This window comes from Corvus brachyrhynchos, unplaced genomic scaffold (assembly GCF_000691975.1).
Source record: "Corvus brachyrhynchos isolate BGI_N302 unplaced genomic scaffold, ASM69197v1 scaffold115, whole genome shotgun sequence".
Lineage (NCBI taxonomy): Eukaryota > Metazoa > Chordata > Aves > Passeriformes > Corvidae > Corvus > Corvus brachyrhynchos.
This window is the reverse complement of record NW_008239553.1, coordinates 15746756-15766755: the sequence shown is the minus strand read 5'-3', so window position 1 is coordinate 15766755 and position 20000 is coordinate 15746756. Positions and strand designations below refer to the sequence as shown.

The following is a 20000-nucleotide window of genomic DNA, read 5'->3' as shown; positions in this document are numbered from 1 at the left end:
CCTTATACACCTACTATGCACATAATCAATATGCTCTATCGTGATAGCTAGGAGAAGCTTTTGGAGATCATTAATTCATGTATAACCCCCAGAGAGCTGACTAAGTAGGGTTTGAATAGGCATTAAATTAAATATGCATATGTTTTAAATGTACATCATTCATTATACAGCAAAATGAAACTTTCAGGGGGTTTTGATACTGCTTACAGATCACACCACCTAAACACCCCAAATAAAACTGATTTTCTCCTGTACTGACATTACATTTTAACACAGAAACCTCTTGCACCTCTACTTCAATAATTTTTTTCTCATATGTTTCCAATGCCCTACCTACTATTCTGTAAAAGAAATAATCAGTCATCTAGAATTAGTTTTTTAAGAAGACTGAATATTTAATTTTCCATTATCTACACTTTTAAAAGCAGGCACTGTTTAATGCCATTGATGAATTGACATTTAGCAAAGCAACATCACTTCACAGCAAAAAGGGTTAAAGAGACCTGTATTAATATAGAAGTCAAGCTTTTAATATTCTTCAAATATTAACAAAGAAAGATGATAATGTTGAGTTAATATGGGTTAAGGATAAAAAGAAAATAAATTTTTCTGATTGCTAAGTGTTGACACTTTTTTGGCTAGGCCTGCAGCCTTTTCTTGAAGGCTGTGTAATTACAGAAGGCTTTTCCCCTCCTTCCCCCTCCTGCTTCTAGCCCACATTAGTAATGACCCCTTCACTGCTTCAAAAACCACTAATAGTCTTCAGCAAAGGCAAGAAAAATGAACAGGATAAATTGGAATCCACAGTCAGTAATTTGCATCATATGAGACTGCTTTGGCCACTCACACTCATTCCTGGCCATCAATCGTGCGCTGTCAGGTGCTGCACTCTGCCACCATGATAAATATTCCTCCTAACACTCTGATTCGTCCAAACAATGTAATTGTCCTCTATTCTCCTCTTGGTAATGGAGATAATGAATGACTGCACAAACAAGAAGGATTGCTCATCACAGACACAGGGGTGGCTTCAAACCGAAAAGCCCTGAGTACAAATTTTAATTGACTGAAAACACAGGTTGAAAGAAAGGAAATCCTGTCTTCCATTTCCAGGCTTCGAGACAATCACTTCTGAGCCTTCCCCTTCTGGGTTGAGGGGTGGGTTCTTTCTCCTGAATGTGGGCCCCCCAAAATGGGTAAAATGAGACTAGAAAATTCTGCCTTTGGAAAGCAGCCACACAAATGCTGTCCAGTATGCAATTCATGTAAAACAACTCCTCACTGTAATTGTGTTTAATCCCAAACTGTGAGGAGCTGCTGTTGTAAAAAAAAAAAAAAACTAAAAAATAACTCTTCCAAATGGAAACAGTTCCATCCTGTTAAATACTTATTGTACTGTAAGGAATAGTATGTTTTTAAAATTTCAGTCAAAATATAACCACGCATAAAGTGAATTGCATTCAACAGCAGCACAGAGCTTGATGGAAATCACTGAGCCTACTCAGTGTGATAGCCATCCTGGAGCTATTAAGACATTTGAAAATTGGTACACACAAGATCAACAAACACTTAAAAGCCGAGATCTTATCAAAATTCACCTTGCACAGATGGCTTTTATTATTTCTAATTAAGAGTGAGGGACAATAGCACAACAACTCTAACTTGTTTAAATAATGTTCTACATTTTGGGGAAGACAGAGAGAGCGAAAACTGGTGTTGTTTTCTGTTGATTTTTCCCCCCCTTCAACATCAGTGATTCTACGGCTTTTAAATGTGAAGTGGACTGTTTATCTGAAAGTGTGCTGGCAGACTGCCACCATATTTCTAAGATTAAAGAAAGGATTGAAAACAATCAGCTTTCCGAGGAACTGAAACCACGACAATATGTTTCTGATTAATTTACAAATACATGTATATATTTAAGGCTAAACTACAGAACCAGAAAATTCCTACTAGTTAGTCTATCACAGGCATTCTTACACTTTATTAGAACAGACATCATATTGAAATAATAAGCATGGGAGGCCTTCATTTCTGCTTTGATCTATATTACTAAATGTCTGACTGGCTCAGATTTAAAATAAACTTTGGTATGTTTGCACTTGAAAACTGGAAAAAGACCACAAATAATAATTTGTTGTCGGTTTCCATATTATCTTACTAAAAGTTATAGTTTAGTCTATACACTGCTGGATGCCGGGAGATGTGAGTCCAGTCGCCCCTGCAGTGGCTAAGCTTTCTGGTAGGAATACACATTCTAGTATGGTTGCAATGATGATAAGTCACTTCATCATCAAGTAACTACCTGAGATGAATTAACAGCTTTACCTGCTTTGCAAATCTCGTGCAGGCATTTATAGCCTTAAATGCACAGGTATGTACTGAAGAAGGGTGTGACAGGGCTCCTTTTGCTCTGAACATATAAGGGCTGGGATTTCATGACCCAAACCCTGCCAAAAGCATCGCAAATGTGAAGGCAAGGTTTCAAGATGTTTAATGATGCCTTTTCAGCACTGTCCTGCGTAATTTAAAGTGGTTTTTTTTTCAATGTAAGTGTGGTCAATTTTCTTCCAATAAATTAAATGACACTTATGCCCAGCATAGTTGGATTTGGTAGACTTGGGAGTTTATATATACGTACATAATAATTTTACTCAGACAGAGGTACAGGTTATAGAATTTCATATAAGATTAGTTTATTTTCTTATTTAGAAAATTCTATTCAGAGGAAGGAACATAAAGGGGAGTTTCTAATAAGAAGAATCTAAATTATTCACTCTTAAAAGGCATAATGAGTACAAACTGCTAGGGATTGTTTCAAAAGGCAGGATTAAAGAATACACTGACATCCTTTAACTTTTCTCAGCCTATTAAAAGCATTCCCTAATTGTCTGTTTAAACGTTAATCTCAGTAACAAATGAGTTAACAGTCATAAAAAAAGAAAATCTCACCAGCTCTAAAAATTCCCATTCTACTATCTCATCACTTTATTGCCAAGGTAACCATGGGTATCTCATGAACTCTTCAGTGCTACCGGATGGTCAAATAGCAGTGCCACAAGACACTTGGTCCTCTATCTGTGGATGATCAAGCCATGCTTCAGATAATGAACTGAGCTCCAAAATGGGTGCACTTCTGATTATCTGTGAGACTGCAACTCTTTTAGGAAGCAGAGGAAGCACTTGCATTCCAGAATTTTCAACATTCAACAACAGAAAGTGCTATGAGCCCGTTCCCCTGACAGACTATGCATTGGTAGGGCTACATTTAAATCATGGTCCTAGTTACTTCAGATATCACCCATCTCATCACTTTAAAACATTTTTAATGTCTTAACTATGTAATGCCACTCTAAATGGGGAAGGAGAAGAGGGACCTCCACATACAGTACCACAGAACCAAGTTTACTAAGCATGCTTTTAGAAAAGACTGAATGTATCTCCTGAACCAAAAGCTTTTCAAGCTTTAATTAAAGTTTACCTGTTTGATCTAGATCTCTTAGTATCATTATTCTTCTCTGTTATTTACATACATGCTGCCAGACACATTGTAATAGTTCTCAAGCACTTAATGCCTCTTTCCCGAGCAGAAGGACTGTTGTTATATCTGTTAATTCCCAGAGAAGACCACTCATGTTAAAAACAGTGAACACCTAATAAAGCACCTGGACAGACAGACTTAGCTGAAGAATCAGAGTTGTTGTGGAAGATCTAACAAAAACCACACCAGCATTGGCAGCCCTGGCTCCTCCCAATCAATGAAGGAAAGCCATACTTAAGTGCTGGATAGTCTAGAGCTAATTTTAGCCATATTCTGCTTGTTGAACTAAGGCAAGGAGAAATTAAAAAGCAAAGCTAGAATAGATATGGAACAACGGCGTAAACACCCTGTCTCTCCCATATTCCTTACTCTTTCTAGTCTGATGAACAAAAGACTAGGAGGACCCACTTTTCTGTGTTTTGCCACTTTAAAGACATCAGGTAACACATTCAAAGAGACAAGCTGATGTGCTAAGGAAGTTCAATATACATGAGAGGGTTGCTGATGACATATGGCTGCTTTTAGACACAACAAAAAAGAAAGATGACCAGATGTGTGGTTTGCAAAATGAAAGCTTGAGAAGCACAGTTACAGGGAAAAAATGGATATTCTAAGGAAGGGAAGAAAGATGATTAATAAAGTGATATGCAGTGTAGTGGTAGAAAAAATTCCCATCTTTGCAATGGAAACAGAACAATGACAGAAAACCATACCCTTTGGTGCTGTAAGAAGAAAAACAATTTGCAATCTCTTATGCAAAATTTTCCCCCTGAAAATTTTCCTTCAAGTAAATTAAAAGGAGGGTAAGTAGCCCGTACAGTGATTTTGAAAATGGTGACTATTCACATGGACAAGAAGGGTGACAATAAACATTATCACACATCAAGTACAATTTGGCTCTATTTTCTGTGAAGAAGAACTGCGGTTCCTAATGAAAATATTAATATATGATTGTTGGCCCAATTTCTTGCAAAGCTATCAAACATTTCAGGGTTTTTGACACATAAGAATAAACAGACACTTTGGTCTTTTAATTCTGAATTTTCAGGCAGTGAGTTCCCTGAAAGTAGGATAAATACTGGGATGGTCTGACATAATGAATGGAGAAAAGAATCTATGGAGAAAATGGAAGAATATCTGATTGGGATGGTAGGAATTTCATGGTGCACTTTTTAAGGTAGAAAAGAATTTTTAAAAAATCCAAACAAACAAAGCAACAAAAAAGAAAATGCAGCAATAACTGTGCTACAGGAAAATATTATGGTTGCTATTTATAAGACTCTAAAGCTAGCTAACCGAAAATATTTCTGTTGCAGTTGAAAGGCAGAATGAATTGCAGGAGAGAGAGACACTCAAAGTTTGACTTAAATTTTGCTGATAGATTAAAAAGAGGTAAAATTGGTAGCCATGGAAAAGATTAAATGATTGAAAAGATTTAAAAATACATTTTAGGTAACAAGAAAGTACTGGAGAGAGAGGAACAGTGATATTGGACCAATGGGTTTTCAGGTCAGTCTCCAGACATAAAGCACAATGCGTAGTAATAAAACCAAACAGTATTACAGCAATTTTCTTCTCCTAGATATTGTATGTGATCTTCTAGATGTTTGGATATAAAATCCTATTTCCATTGAGTCAGTAAGAGTTTTGCCATTATATTCCTTAGAATTTGATTTGAAGCCTAATTTAAGAAACTTAACCTTTCAGTAAACATACCAAAACGTTACTTTAAGCTTCTGAAATACAAAATCCATATTTCAGACAAATATTTAAGAGTTGTCTGTACTATCTTACAATTATTGCAGACAAAGACTAAAAAGACAATATGGAATGCATATTAGAACAAACAGATATACCCCAACAAGAAGTAAAATTAAAGACAATACTTGAAGACCAAAATCTGCAATGAAGCTAAGGGAGACAGTCTTTCAAACCACTAAACAATCAGTATGGTAAAGTAGTCTCAGAAGTAATGGAGGCAAACAAAAATAAAAATACTGTAAACCCTGAAGTAAAAATCATATTGAGAAGGCCTTGAAGTGATGAACAAAGTTAAGCTGTAAGACAGAAAGATTACTTCTAAATAGTTCTCTTTCCTATTTAGAATGAAGTGTCTCATCAAGTTCTGCTTTGTTAATCTCTTGAGAAAAGACCTGGAGCAAATGGGGGGGGGTGAGAACACCTTACTTAATCCAAGTCAAGAAAATAATCAGCACTACTAAAAATAGTGTTCCTTTCATTAATATCAGGAGGCAGAACTGTGTCCCTTTTAATGGCTTTGCAAAATGGAACTGTCTGGTGAGCCTTAGATTATTCTTCTTCAAAATGTGAATCTTCACCTATTGGCAGGCTTATCAGAAGTATCTATTTATGCTAAAGATCAGCCCCATCAACACAATTTGGATGCAAACATCCACTCCTGACCCTATACAGTCACTGGTTTTGATGTAAGGTACTTCAAACAAAGGGTTGTTGTAGATACTAGATTCAGGTATGTGACAGTTCTCAAATTTTGCATTTACTAATTTCTGCAATGTTTTTTCATGATTGCCTAAATTACTGGCTATGACTGAGGCAGGTGGTCGTTTAATACAAGATCTTTTTATTTAGCCTTTCCAATTTGGGTCAGGAATTTGTGAATCATATAGACAGAGGAATGGAAACAGCATTAAATATTAAACAGTGATACTCACACAGTACAGTTACAACCATCTTTGATGGTTAAGTCATCTCACTGAACAATTCTTTTTTCAAGATTGGGTAAGCTAAAGAATCTCAGGTTACATGTCTGAAAAGTTCAGGACCACATAAGGATTTTCACAAGTCTGGTCCCAAACAATCCCAGTGCTCTGCTTTGCAATATACTCAGGGAATCAGTTCCTACAGGGCTGATTTAATTGAATTTGAACCCCTGTCTAACCTATGGAGCTGGTTCTTTTTTGATTGCCCTAAACCAAATTCTTACAGAAAATGGTATACAAATGCATTATGAAAGAATGCAGGGTTCACAAAGCCATGAAGATAAAGCCCAGTTTCATTTTTTTCTGCACTATAGACAGGATTTACAATTGATAGGAAAAACCCCATGTTCACGATGAATGATAATGGGCAAGGAACTAGTATATTCAATCAGTAGCTGGCTTCTGTTAGCTGGGATGGAGAACTGCATAAATCAAGAATTCAAGGAAACACAGAATAGGGATAATATAACATGTAAATGAGAGCAAACATGGCTGTGAAAAGATTAAATACCTTAAATATCCAAAAAGCAGAAATATTCTCCTAATGATTTCAAAGGAAAGGAAGATTCAGAATTAATCTGATCTAAACATGTGAAACCCCAGAAGCATTAGTGTTAAATAGATCCTCATCCTGTAAAAGAGTACGTAACATATTGTGGACTATTTAGTGAAGCACCCATTGCTGAATGTCCAGAAAAGTTTTCTGAACTTCAGCAATACATTGCAAAGCCTAATTTAATGAGGAAGGCAACATGGATTTATGACAGCAAGGTCTTTCTTAATTAACTTCCTAGTGTTGTTAAATAATGTTATCACCAGAGCAGAGGAATGGAAATGCCATAGATATTATCTCTTTCAGTTTTATTACAGCACTTGATATAATTTCAGATTAAAGACTATAAAGTAGAAAAATGTGTCATAAACAAGTAACAACAAGTGGTGGGTTAAGCTGCGAAGAGCGAGGAGACTCTTTGCACTTTTATATGTAATTGAGTTAAGCAACAATATTAGATAAAGCTAGAAATACAAAAGATTCATGCACTGTTAGGCATGAAAGGTATGCTAAAGGGCCAACCTACCACCCCACAAAGGCAACAGAAGTTCTCTGAAGACTTCAATGGAAGCTGAATTGTAAATTTATTAGCCTTTACTGATTAATATAGAAAGCCTTTTTTTCTTGAGATTCAGATGCTGTTATGTAAATTGTGAAAAAACGGTGTAGAAAGTTGTAATCAATGTTTTCTGAAACATCTTGGTACAGTACATGAGTGAAAGTATCAACAAGCACAAAAATGTGTATTGTTATCTCCCTCACCACCACCTTGCTGGATCAAAGTACAAGCTTTGTTAGAGGTCTTTAGTTTAATCCATGATCCTTCAGGTTCTGCTGTTTTGTAGATCTTGGGCTCATCTTTTGCTTCTGCTTTAATTTGGAGCTATTGTGCACCCATCAGGCTAAATAAAATCAACAAAGTTCAGTAGAACATCTTAATTCTTTACTTTACTAAACAGGTGGAATAGGCAGGGTAAATCACATCAGAAATGTGATACTAAATACTCTGAAGCCTGTAGAACATAGGCACAGGTTAAGCCACAAGTATGGAATTATTTGATGTGAATTAGTTACTAATACTGAAAAATCTATCATAAAAGAAAAGCTAAGCTACCCAGAACTGATGTCTTCAGCACCAAAACTTATAAACGAAGAGAATGATGCAACTGACTTGGAAAACTTTTGCTATGATTTAATCTGTGTTGTGTTATAAATGGAAAGTTGGATTTTTTAAACATTTTTTGTGCCACATTCTGGCAGTGATACTTACACGGTGCTATTAAGCAGCACTTTATTCCATCTGGGAACCCTTTGAGTTTCCTTGGGTTACACACAGAATAAAACACTAATCAGTACAAGTAAGGTCTGGCTCTGAGTTTGGCTCATAGACAGAGGACTGGAGGGAGAACTTTGTTTTGGTTAGTCTCTGAGTAGGAGACTTTGAATTTCCTTTTTACCTAAGCTACATCTGCTGAGCTAGTTTATTACAAAAGAAATGGGAACTATGGCAATACATAGCTCCAAGTGTCTCCCATTCATACCATAAATATGTGAGGCCATGGCTCTGGGCAAGCTTTTCAACACATTCAGTAGCAGGATTTGATAGAATGCAACAGCTAACTCTCATTGCACCTCTTAATTTGCTTGTTGGAACTTGGCAATTTACCTTTCAAGAGCCACAGACCAAGTGGATATCTGTTTGGCACACACAAAAGTTCTTTTCAGGGATCTAGTGAAAGGGTAAGGTATGGACTGCAGCTTAATGAAGTTATAAGCTAGTGACATATCATGCCAGAAAATATTCATGACCTACTAAAAGGGAAGAAAACTAGTCATCACAAAATAAGGGTTTATGTTTTAATTTTTAATGTACATAGTTTAATTTGTATTTAGCTGGTTTTATAGATATATATAGCTATATATCTATATATAGATATATAGATATATATATATATATACACTCAATCTGCAAAGCAAAGGCAATGGCTGCAACAACTTTTGCAGTACAAAGACACCACATTAATAGTGAAAGCCTGAACCATTCATAGTTAAGGCCAGGTTTATTCAGGAGTTCATCTGAGTTTTGGCAAACGTTGTAAGACTTCTGGTTGCAGTGCTGCAATCGATGCTTTCATGTGGCAACTACGTGAAACTGCTGTGGTTCAGGCGAAGTCTCACACTGTGTCTGAACCCAAAATCTCAAAGATGAACTCTAAGCCATGAATTTGCATAAATTTACAAGCATTTCCAATATTCTGCGAGGGGAAACTGCAGCTCAGGTCTTCAAAGGATATCTACTTTCCAAAGCATATGTAGATTCTGTTTGCTATTTTCTGAGTGAGTCCAGAAGAGAAGACTATATGCTCTCCTCTTCCTGGAAAGGCCTCTTTTCTGCATCTGAGTAGAACAGCCAACACAAGTTGGCAATTTCTACACTGGCAGCTTGCTTGTGTACAGGGTTTTGAAATTCCTGCAGAACCAAGACCTGGAGACTTGTCTCGTTGAACAGACAAGAGCTTGTAACAGGTGATAGGAAATAATAAGGGGCTGTTAGTAGCCAGCATTGATATATCCAGCTACCGGTGACTGTTATGAGGTTCAGAGCAGAAGTCATGACATTTTGTGGTTTTGGGAGTGGGAGGTTGAGGGCTTTGAATTGAAATGGTCCTTTTGGACAAGGGTTTCTAGAATATAGGTGTAAAAAGAATAAAACATCTGAAAAAGTGTTATGCCTGATTTGAAGCATTTATTAGTGCTCATGCCTCCTCTTTAAAGTGATATGATTATGATTACATTTAAATTTAATCAGCTTCTGAAGGGCAGCTCAGGTATGTGAGATGAGAGGGCAAGCACATGGAAGAGGAAGTAGCTTTGCAAGGTGTTTTTAAGGTCAGGAGAAATAGGGATGCTAATGCAGCAAGATGTAGGCTTTATTTTGGTAAAGGATTTAGCTCAACCTCAGGAAGACAACTTGGAACAGAAAAGAGAATCTGGGGAAGTCAGAGTAACAGGTGGCTGAGGAGCAGAGAGGTTCTCTAGAGCAGGAAGTATGGGTGTTGGGAAGCCCTAGAACAGGAAGTATGGGTGTTGGGAAGCCCCACAGCCAGCGGGACTGAGAGGCTGGTTTTCAGCAGGGCTGAGGTGGGAATGATGGGAAATTATCAAATTACATTAGGGTTTGACCAACACCTGTGCATCTCTGGTTTGTTTCAGAGTTCCTCTGCGGAGTTTGAATTAATTTATTGATAAGCCTCAGATTTTAAAAAGTATTAAAAGGCCTCAGCAAATTATTGCAGGTGGTTTATAATCTCAGTTATTTGGGTCTTGCACTTTTTTTTCCATTTCTGTTTGTATTTGCACAACTTGCCAGTAGTCTTAGGTGTAATAATATATACTCCACATTGATGTTCTGCCTACCACTGCCACTGAGCGCAATATGCTGATTTCCCTAGGCTTAAAACAGAAAAAGCATGAAAACACAGATACACACACAACTCATCACATAACATGCTTAGGAAACAGTAGATAGCAACATCTGCCATAGATCTGTAACATTTTAAAAATATTTACTAGGAAAATGTTAAAAGAATGTATAATATTTACACATGAAAAAGTCTTGATCCAAAGTGGTTTTTTTTAGAAGTATGTACTGTTCTGCTATGTGGCAGGTGCCCTGAGCTAACATTAATCTGAAAAGAAGCAAGAAGTGTTTGGTGCAACCATAGAAACATTTAGGGACCTAAAGACAAATCTATGTACGATTAAACAGAATAGGAGTCAGGTGGCTAATGTACCTGATTTCCGTGGGAGCTGGGCATGCAATGTATTTAGTTGCCTTCCACAATTTGACAAGTTTTCACCTGCATTTTTAGTCACCTAAATGTATTTAAGATCTGGTTTAATAGAACCTGTTGACCTTTCCATGTGAGACTGGATGCCCTCCTCAGAGACCACCATCTTGCTGAACATCCAGTGCACAACTATCCACTATCACTAAGAGACAATAATCTCTCTCAGTATTTTGGGAGCCTGTGGAGCCCCCATAAACCCTTAAGAAATTAGGCAACTTAAAATGAAAGCCAAGCAATTTACTTGGTCTTTTACTGCCCATTTCTTCTGGATAGCTTTTTAATAAAATCTCCTTACAATCAATAAAATATATTTATAACAAAGTACCACACTCCTACCAACAATCTGCGAGCTGGTGCATACTCTTCACGGCTTATAAACTGACACACTGTAATAGCTGCACAGTTTTTAGCAGCTGTCTCTCACACCATGTGTCCTGCCCAAGTGGAGACTGAGATTCAGACATGGTGTTCAAACACTGGGATTATCCTGTAATTTTCTGAATAGATGGCAACCATATGATAATTAATTCCCTAAAACCAAGCAGGGAGAAACAGCTGAAGAGGGGAAGGATTTTTACATTGCAATGAAGATGCAATACCCAGGGGGCTTTCAGATATTCTGGACGTGGGTATAGACAGGATAAGAACTTCAACAGTAAACAGATAAATTGATATTCTGTTCCTACCCACACTTCAGTTTTGGAAATGATGTGTGACTTCCATAAGAAACAGCAGGTGAATATGCACATCCATCCTAATACTTGACTCTAAATGTATTTATGAAAAAAAGGAGTGCAGAAATCTGAATTCTATACTGATTTTAAAGAATTAATCCTCTTCCTTCTTTTTACCTGAATAAGGTTAAAAATCCTCTCCTGCAAATTGCAGAAATAACTCTCAGAGCCTGGCCTTCTACCTCAATCCACTCCACATAGGAATAGTGGCATGCTTTTAAAATTACTTTTTCAGCCTTGAAAATCCTATTCCTTCCATCTTTGTGATTAGCTTGCCTCTACTGGCTCTGCAAAGTATGTTGACAGGACAGGAGGCCACTCATCCCAAATTCAGTCAGTGAAAGCTATCACAGACACTGTTACATGGTTTTAGCTCTGTATCTTAAATGGAGGTGAAGAAGCAAGATTTTAGCCTTTACTCATAAGCAATAGTAAGATGGTACAATTTGCATCTCTTTTATGCAGGAACAAAAGTTTTGAGTAATCTTAATCTATATGCTGTTTTCTTGGCTTTCTAGCCACTGTTGAGTTGGCTCATCTAGTTATTGGAAGTAAGAACTGACTCTCAGTAAATCACTTGATTTGCATAACATACCTGTTTTTAACAAACAATGATTTCCTCAACAAAATGTTAAAAAGTTGACTTATTCTTTCTTTTATTCCACTATTCACTAGTACATAGTGGTGAAGTTGGCAGATCTCCTTTACAAGTTTTAAAATTTTCATATGCTGTTGGAGTTCAGAGAAAATTTGAACATGCTCTTAGCATTACAAAAGACTCGTGCCATTTTCATGTTTATCTTGAGAAACTTGCCAGTAAATTAAGTTGAGGAATTAGCATAACTTAATATTTGTATGTATTAAGAATACTTTCCAGACAGGAATCTAAATGTCTTCATGAATGTTAAGGAATACAAGCAATGAAAACCTTACTACATCACTCCCTGGAAGAAGAAAACAAGAAAGGAAAAAAGAAGCTGATTTTGGGTGGATAAAGGGAGGCTGAGAGATCCCATGTGCCTGAACCTATGTCAGGAGAGGAAAAATACACAACTGATGACAGAACCCAGGGATGAGCTTACAGAGTGTAGCAGTAGGTTTCTGCATCAAGAAAAGACACCTGAATCAGCAACCAGATTTTTAAGAGCACAGGGAGGGTAGTGAAAACCCTCGAGTTTTATAAGACAGGCACTTAAGATCTATGACTGATGAATGAATCATGATATTTCTCCAACTACAAAAGGTAGTACTTGCATTTCTTTTAAGCACAGAATAATTCCTGGAATAATTAAACAAACAGAAAGGATTAAGACATGTTGGAAGGACTGACATTATGGCTGACTTTCAAAGAAGTTTTAGGTTTAGGGGTGCTAATCCCATCAAAACAAAATAAGAAATGGGCGTCAAACTCCCTGAGGCCTCATTGAAATTCTCAGCTCATATCACTGCAACTGATTGCATAGGAACACAAATTAGAGTTAAAATGGAATTTAATTCTATCCTGTACATATCTTCAATTTTTTTCCTGCTATCATTCATTCATTACTTTATTTTAAATGCACCTTTCATTCAGTGATTTGCAGTAATGAAACAACCACAGAGAAAACACTCTTCCTTCCCTAACCCCCAAAATCCTAAAATTTTAGAAAGGATTAATAAGCAATGGACCATAGCATCAAGTGCCTTGAATTGACACCATTTCTTTGCCAATTTAAACTAGCTGAGTACATGGCCTCCCATCTTTTTGTGTTTTCTGAGGTTATTCTCAGCAGCACCTGCACAGTAAATAAAGGTAAAAGTGCAACAAAATAGACTCAGACATATCAGCGAATGAGGAGCTCTGCTTCCCATATACATTAGTGAACTTTTCTCCTGACAAACAGGCTATCACCGTATAATGGGCTTTTCCTGAAGTTTACTGCGGCACTGTTTATAATAACATTGCATCCAGCCTGCCTTGTTGGTACTTTTGCATTGCAGGGTAACAGTTCTGAGGTGGCAGCAAACAGCTTCCGTGCTTGTGTCAGGAGAAATAAAACTGTTATTATTTCATACACTTCAGAGGCCACACTCGAACTCAGCAGCTCTGCAGAGCTGTTGTGAACAGAAAGCTCTGCTGTAGAACACCGGGCTGCCCCCTCAACAATAAACCGTCTTCTCTCCCCTCCGTGTTTGGCTTCCTGCCAGTTGCCCATTTGCTTTACACCATCAATTTATATTCACTGAGATGGTGTAAGGTTCTAGAACAGCACTGATTATCAAATCTGCCTGCCAAACATATGAGCAGTAAAAGCTGGTCTTCCAGAGTCCTACATGTATCATCCAAGGGCCCGATCCTGCAAGCTCGCCCGACAGGGAGCAATGCTCAGATCAGCCAAAGTCAACGGAGCCCTGAATTCACAGCAGCAAATGCCACTGCTAGGAAAAAGTGCTAGTGGGTTGAAGTCCTCAGTGGCTTGGCTTTCCTGCACAGAGTTTTAAAGGAGATTTTCAATAATCCCACCGTAGCATAAGCCCTGTCGGAGTCATCGGAGAGAGCTCGTAGCTTTTGTCACATATTTTGATTACTATTTCATTCAGCAGCAATTTGCCAGATGATACTATCTCTTCTGGTATATGTGACACAGTTTTTAAAAAGCCTTTAGAATACCCATGCAGCCACTCATTCCTTGCTAATCCCAAAAATTGAAAGCCAAAAAGCTCTCTCCTTCTTACCCCTTCCCTCATCCAAAACAGTCCAACATCAGAGTTCAAAAAAAGTTAAAAATCATGACACTTCAGAAAAAGACTTTAAAAGGAATACACAGGCTGATCTTTATTTGCCTTTAAAGTCTAAGAAGCATGCTATTCTGGCTTCCAAGCTTTCTATTTTATCATGAGGTCTAGGAATTTACTTATTTAAATGGAAGCTTATATTCTCAGAGGAAAGAAAAAACAATATTTACAGCTGGGACGGTCCTTTAGAAAGACACCAAATGTCATGAGAGCAGCATTCAGGAGGACTGAAAACACTGCATTAACAATGGATTTTAGCAAATTAATTAGCCTTGCCCATTTTAATTTTTCTTTCACAATGCTTTAAGCTTGTGAGAGTCAGCCACAATGGGTTTTGTTCATAAGTTACTTTGCATCTAAAAAGAATTAGAATATTTCATGCTTGCTTTTCCGTGTGGTCATATATTGGTAATCCTAATTTGAATACTTTCACCTCCTGTGCAATTAGTTCTCATTTAAGCCGATAGACGTCATCCATACGTAAGGAAAGTGGGATGGATCTTTAATGAGTGGGAAGTAAATGTAACAACGAAATAGCTAATGAAGAGGTTTTACAGAAACAATACAGCTTTCTGGATTTGAAACAAATGGGCAGAGATAAATACATCTACCTACTCTTTACTTAAGAGCTATAATATTGGGCTCACTTAATGCATTCAAAAGTATGCATGCATTTTCCAAATGTTTCCTAGCTGTATTAATCACATCTCAATCCTAAAATGAACTCTGTGCAAGAAGACTTATGCACATCCATAGTGTTATCTGCAAGATTACAGCCTTTATTGCTGACTATTTGTAAATAAGGATAAAAGTCAGCGTAGGCATCTCTTCAAATGCAGCTTTAAAATACCATATGTCCTTATGCTTGTGTTATGTGATGAAACCTGACAGATCAAAGGACCAGATTTCCCACTCTACATTGATTATTTACTATCATTCATTTTCATGCATTTTAATATGTGGTATCTACATTTAGGTTCTTGAGAGCCAGAGAGAATTCAATCTGCAATACTTGGATCCAGACTCTGAACTTCACATAGCTTGGGGATCTGGCATTTTGGTTCAGCGTTTCCATTATGTAAACAACAATGTATGTCAGATGAAGTCCGCACTGTCTTCAAACCTGCTCAAGCTGTCTTACCCCTTTTCTCCTCTCCAATATATTCACCTTTTCCCCTCAAAAAAGGAAAAAAAAAAATCATTTCACGGCTAGAAATTCATAACAGATTTTGACTGCAGGCGTCAATCCTTCAAATCACTGTGTAAGTCAGTGGCAGGCCATGTTGTCTTTCTAAACATAAACTAACAGAGTGACCTGATAGAGACAACAACAGGGCTTCTGACACTTCTTTTATTGCCCAGTCATAAATTCATAAAGGGATGTATACTATCACCAATTGGTAAGTTTGCTGGATAAACATCAACACCAATTTAATGGTTTGCGTACACATTGTAAACCAGGGAATCTTTATACAAAGAAATCAGATAAATCAAACATGAGTTGAATCTTAGAGGAAAGCAATTAAAGCTTTAAGGTAAGGTTGCTGAGGGAAGGCCCTGTATCGCATTATAGTGTATAATAGAAAATGTGTTAACATGGAGTACAGTATGTGAAATTAAATTAATTAGTAATATAAAACACTTCTAAAGCAGCATGTCCATTGACAGATAAATAGATTAAACATAAGAGATAAATAACCCATTCAGAGATCTCAGCTCTTTTTTTATCAAAGAGAAGAAATGAAAAAAGAAATCAAACTTCCTAAAAGACAGAGGTGATAAAAGCATAGCTAAAATAGACATTTTAAAGCCGACTTGTTTCCCCCAGGCTAGTGATTGAAAAGAAAAAGCATAGCCGGACCATAAAAAACCTATTGGACCATATTTCATTTGCTATAGTATATTTAAATGTTTCACTGCACACCAATTTAAATCTAGTGCCTTATAGGCTGGTGTAAAATACCTCAAGCTGTACTACTTTCTGAGCAATGGTAAAGAACCTTTCTTTGAGAGAGACTCCTTACAGATACCTCACATAGCCTTTCTTAGGGTTAGAAATATACTTAAGACTAAATGGGCAAATTTTTTCTTCTTCTTTTCCCCCCTACCACAACAAACACACGGTCTTCTGTTAGGATTACGGGCTGTTAGCACAATACAGACTGGAACAAGAGGAGCTCCCGGAGCCCACATACAAAAGCTTAACATGTTCTCTAAATTCCAGATAAGACATTTGTACAGGTACAGCTCTCCATGTAAAGCCCAGTCCAGAGGTCTCTGCTTGTACTTTCTGACATGCAACTGGTGCAATTCAAGGAACCGTTCAATGAATTGCATATAAAATCCACAACTGCCTGTTACTCTTCACTGATTCCTTCTGTGTATCTCTCTTCCAAGCTTCTACCATTTTCTCAAAAAATTTTTCCAGTTCCACCAGTGACGGTAACATACCGCTGACAGTTGAGTGCTTCCCTCATTCCAATTTGCCTGATGAAACAATTTGATAGCACAGAACCTGGGACAATACTGCTTCCCTCAGGCTGTATTATGTTCACTTCCCAGCTGAACATCTCTCCTTTCTGAGGTAAATGGCATTGTAAGTTTTCTGGGATCCCCATGGACACACCAAGCTTTTGCAAATTACAGGCACATCTTTGGTGGTCCACACTCGATTTCTAGGATCTCAGGTTTATGTCTATGGCATCCAATACACTGAAGTGTCATTTGTTCCCCACCACCTGAATTAGGTGAGCAGTGCAAAAGTTACTGTGTGAATTGACAATTGCCTTGATGCCTATTCCAGTGTGGAACTTGCTATCCAGAGGAAAGTAAATTTTGTTTTGGTGAAAGTAGGCTTCATCTCCACAGTGATAGGAGCCTACATGTTAGCCATCATAATGGAAAATGCTTTTAAATCCTCCCTAAGGGAAATGTATTATCCACCATTTCTGTAAAAAAAGGTGCAGGGGGTGGGATGTAAAGGTAAGTATTCTAGATATATGGCAAAATCTGCTGTTTCTCCAGCAGCCTCAAAGGTGTGCATCATTGTTTTAATACAGATGGTTAGAATTTGCGTTACTTAGATTTGTTTGGGTGCAACAGAAAAAACATAACCTGTAGTTCCTTTGGAAAGCAGAATGCAAAGTCAGTATTCACCTGCTGGAAATTCTGCCACTGCAGAGGGGCACTCAGTCAGGATATTATGAAAAAGCAGAAGTTAGTAAAACATCCAAGGGTGAAGAGAGAGGGCACAGGACATACTTCGAATGAGTAAATCACGCTAACTCTACAATGCAAATTTTAAAAGCATTTTGAGCAAGTTAGATACAGAAATTAAAGCCACCCTGAGGGAACTTTAATTTGCGTGACTGGGTGATTTGCTATCACTGTGTAACTGCCAAAGCCTCACTGAATTTGGCAACACCACAGAAGTAACCTTCCCATGCAGGCAAATCACTCACTAGTAATATCTGCACTGAATTAACCTGTGTAAGCATTTAAATGTGAGGAATGCATTTAAAGACAAATTCTGTCCTCATGAGCAGTGCTACAAATCTGCAGCAATTTACTACCAGTCCTTCTCTTCCTAATTTCTGGAAAAGGACTCCTAAAACTTGTCCTCTCAATTTATTTTAGACAGAACAGGTATTCCCCTTGTAAGACAGTATTTCCCTTTGCTAAACTTTGCTTTCTAAATTGATATTTAGTCTGCAGAATGTTTGCCCAAGTCTCAATTATTTTGGAACATTTTAGCAAAAATGATTCAGCCATTTCTGAAAATGAAATTAAAGAAAAATATTGGTATGTTGTTTCTTGCTATATTTAATTGAGGAGAATGTGCTTTGGAACAGAAGCATAACATTTGGAGAAGGGATGGCCCTGCTCTTGGGGATGTGCCTTTTGCCATCTCTTTGAAAATCCACCCACATTTGGCCAAGCTATAAACCTTTGAAAATTTTCAATTAGCACTAGTTTAGTAAAGACATTTAAGAGTTTGTCAGCTAAATTCTTCAAAGACTCCATCTGTACTGAACATGCTCCAGCCTGTACATGCTGGCATCTGCAGCACCCCCCACAGAAAAAGGGAGCGTGCACCACTCCAGCTCTGAGCAGGACTTCCTTTGAAATGGTCCTGCTCCATTACAGTGGACCTTCCAAGACCAGGGACTGCATACAGGGTGTTGTCACCTGCTTCCTCTACATCCCACATCTGTGTGGCAAGAGGGACCACAGGGGAATAATGTAAAGAAGGCTGTGTGGCATTTTTCTTTTAATGCTTGCCACCAACGTCTGCCATTAGTGCCTTCAAAGGAGTGCATTAGTGGGAGGCTCCTCTTTTGCAATGAAATGGAGGAGCTAAGTCAGGTCCCAGCTCTTCATCCAGCCTCCATCACCCATTTCACCAGCCCTGATATTTCTTTTCCCTTCCTCATTTCCCTCATCTCACTTGAATCCCAGGGTCCAAGTCCAGCAGCTGCCTCCTTCCAGTTCGTTAGCTTAATTAATTCACAGTCACCTTCTCCCAGTGCTCCAATTCTACTCCTTTACAACTGGAGTCTCCTCATTTCTCTGGAGTCATCCAGGGAAACAACTGGAGTCATCTTCCTTACTCAGCCAGTCCCTCTTCATCTCCTCCTTTGTTTCATAGGATCTGTCAGTGTGACACAAACTACATCCTTCACTCTTTTGGATAGCTTTGGTCCCGTCTGCATTTAACTCTGTCAGCTTCCTCCATCACAGTCCTAGGTACCAGGAGGAATTGTAGGTGTGGGATAATAGTTCATTGCTTCAACGCCTGGCTATGACTCTAAGCTACTTGGAAACAGCCTTGCAATAGTACATATCGTCCCTCTACAGCCTGAGTGCAGTTTCACAAGCACAGGGTGGTGTGAGATTCATGATTCTGGCTATTTAGGACTAAATTTCTGAAGGTTTAGCTATCCAAACCCAGAAAGACTTCAGTAAGCATCTGTGAACTGTAATTTTTGCTAACACTTATCTGCAGACAAACTGTTATATTTTTATAGGGAAAGCAAAAGCACACTCCTAACGCTGACCTGTAAAATTTAAAATCCCTCCCTCTCACAAATGGGATCACTGAAGTCTCTAGCATTATTTAAGTTAAATAATGTGCACCACTTTTTTTCCAGTGATATATTTTGTCCTAAATTTTTCTTGACATTTTAGCTGTCTTTTACAGGTCCTAAACAGGACATTGAGAATGAGGTCATGATGCTATTTTGCAGTTATTGGTATACCCTGTATCTCAGAATCAGAAACTAAATGTTTTAAATCCTAAGATAAGCGGTGTCTATAGGTATGGCCTTTAATTTCAAGAAAATTACTTCAAATCAGAGCTCATTTTCTATGTAAAATAAATGTGTAATGTGTCAGGTGCTTGTAGGACCTTTTAATTGTATCAAGTATTTAAATTTGTGTATATCTTTATAGTACATCTAAGCTATCTGAAAAGTTTAGCTTGTTTGTCTCACATGGCAAAATTTTTGTGAACTGATACAGTTTTCTCTGTTTACTTTCCCTGCTTTTCCATCAGCTCTACTGGACAGAGCAAATGCAACTTAACTTCATTAGTCAAAGCAGTTAAGATAGTTCTTGATGTTGCATAATTTTTTGCCAGTAAGAAGAGTACAGTTACTTTAATAATCTAACGTAACACTTTGTCTCAGAGGTGTTGTATCCATTGCACTGCATTTTATAGATCACTAAGCGGCATTAATTGAAGCCCGATTCCTTCAGTTTGACTGTGGAGGACTACAGACAAAATGGGTTTTCTGTTGAGGGAAA

The 20000-nt window shown here is 37.7% G+C and overlaps 1 protein-coding gene across 1 annotated transcript in view; it reads right to left on the bottom strand.

The window, feature by feature from the left end:
- MEIS2 (Meis homeobox 2) overlaps positions 1-20000 on the bottom strand; it is a 173808-nt gene that overhangs the window by 64659 nt on the left and 89149 nt on the right. The window lies entirely within an intron of this gene.